General features: G+C 42.2%; 1 pseudogene; it reads right to left on the minus strand.

Moving 5' to 3' along the window:
- Window positions 1–303: 303 nt before the first annotated feature.
- Window positions 304–404, minus strand: LOC121823012 (U6 spliceosomal RNA; annotated as a pseudogene).
- Between the last annotated feature and the right edge of the window lie 1,925 nt (window positions 405–2,329).

Consider the following 2,329-nt stretch of genomic DNA (forward strand, 5'->3'; position numbering starts at 1 on the left):
GAATTAAAAAAAAAAAAGTAAACCCTGTGAGTGGCACACCTGTTAACTGAATCCTACCACCTTGGACAGTGTTTAGTGAGATGAAGTATGGAGAGAGATTGAACTTGGAATATGCAGGTGAGACAGAAAGCTTGTGTAAGAGATGGATGGTAGCAGTCTTGCTCTGTCATCGTGCCTTGATGGTTCTAGGGGACCAGACCCATCTCACTGCAGGGGTGCCTGGTGTACAGATCCTGTGAAACCTTTGGCATTCTGCCCAGAACCTTCATATGACATGCAAACATAACGTGGCTTACTCTTTTTTTAAATATGGAACACTTCACACATTTGCATGTCATCCTTGTTCAGAATGCTAATCTTGTCTGTGTCATCACAACTGAGTAGAGAATACAATAGAAGACGTAAACACTCCAATATCCCTGTCTTCCGGGAGACAGTGTGACTCTGGAGGTCCCAGCAGGGTCCAGCTTTGATGCCCACAGTAGCATCTTCCATCTTTGTATCAACCTTTCCTGTTTTCCTGTCTTGATGTCCACCACTCCTTAGCCCTAAGATCACCTCTTCTACATGGAGTCAAACCCAAAAACTACCCCTAGTCCTTGCCTCTGCTTCAGCTATAGCAGGAACTTCTGTGTAGATACCCTACCTCATGAACTAAGTCTGTCAACTAGTTCTCTTCCCGAGCTTTGCTTGCTTCCAGTATCCATGGGGGAGAAGAAGGAAATAAATGAGAAGAAACTGGGAACCAGATCTGAGTAGAGAAGTGGAAGGAGCCGAAGGTTGGTACTGGGAGATGGACAAAAGACTAGGAGATGGCAATGTGGAAGCTAAGCCAGGCCTTGTGGCCAGAACAATAGAAATAGATCTGGACTCAACAAACTGGAGATGACCGTGACCTTGAATACAGCCATTTCAAGATACAAATCTAACAGTGGAGCCAAAATGTATGGAGGATATAAGATGATCTCCCCTAACCAGTATTAACCTCAACGCTCTAGTTTCTGGCTAGGGAATCAGGAAACTTGCCCAAGGCCAATTCTCTTGAGACAGAGAACCAGGTAAGCAAAGCAAACAGTGCAACAGGGCAGCATTATATATGAATGGTAGTTGTAAAGAATAGCCAAGGATGAAGAAGACAGAGCCAATCAGAAAGCCACAAAGATGAAAGATCAGAGACAGCAGTGGATGAGACGTTCTGATATTGAGAACTCCATGTGCACCATCACTCTTTGGATAACATCAACAACCAATTGAAATATATCCTTATGTCTGTGGACTGGCGCCTCCTAGTGATATTCTGCTAAGTAGGCTTTCTCTATTAATAATAGGTTTCGCTGCTGTAAGAATGGACCTCCTAGCCCATATTTTTGCACCAGAGAGGAGAGTTGTGTCTACCAAATGACTTGAAACGTCCATGCTCCCAAAGAATTGTTCTTGACTTGGTTGTCAAACTCCACACTCTGTTTTCTCTTCTGCCAAGGTTCTATCTACAACCAAGTCCTGTTCTATGCTGTATTAGTTCTACCCTAGGCAGGAAGATTTTAAAGAGATTTATCCAGGTAAATCATGTTGTCCTTCCTAAGCTCATAAGAATACTTGAGTTTCATAAGAGCTTGAAGTAAATAAAATTTCAAGAGTTCTCTTTGAGGAAAAAAAATACAAAACAGGAAAGGTTGATACAAGGTATACATACTGAGAAGGGGCTTGAGCAGGTAAATATATTTTAGACTTAATCTTATGGTTCATGATAATTCTACTCTTGTTCAAGTAGAAAACATAAGGAAATTTTCGTTCCTCCATTGTCTTAATTCTGCTGAGTGACTCCGTCACTGATCCATGACCCAACATCCGGGTCTATGCCACCCACAGCCACACTTCCGCTTGCCCATTGCTTTCTTGGAGTTCAAGTTTCCAAAAGCATCACTCCCCCTCTTCAGAAGTGTTCTTGGCACGACTTTTGTTCTCTATAGTCAGTCCCCACACAGACAATTCTTCTTAGGTAAGTTTAGTATATCTGTCACTTACTTACAATTCTTCGTAGTATTCCAGATGTGTTTAAAATAAGATTAAAGCTCATGACCACAGCCAACAAGGCTTCATGTCATAGACCCTTGCTTAACTCTCCAGATACATTTTGTACCACTCTTTCTCTTCCTTTTCTACCCCTCTTCTTTGGTCTCTTTTTTGTTCCATCTGTCTGGGATGCTCCGACCCACACAGCTGAGACCTTCTTGTCACTCATGTGTCAATTCCAGCTTTTCCTCCTGGATTCTTTTTCTGTTGTTGTTGTTGTAACAAATTACCACAAATGTAATGGTTTGAGCAACAT

Source organism: Peromyscus maniculatus, chromosome 15, assembly GCF_049852395.1.
Source record: "Peromyscus maniculatus bairdii isolate BWxNUB_F1_BW_parent chromosome 15, HU_Pman_BW_mat_3.1, whole genome shotgun sequence".
Lineage (NCBI taxonomy): Eukaryota > Metazoa > Chordata > Mammalia > Rodentia > Cricetidae > Peromyscus > Peromyscus maniculatus.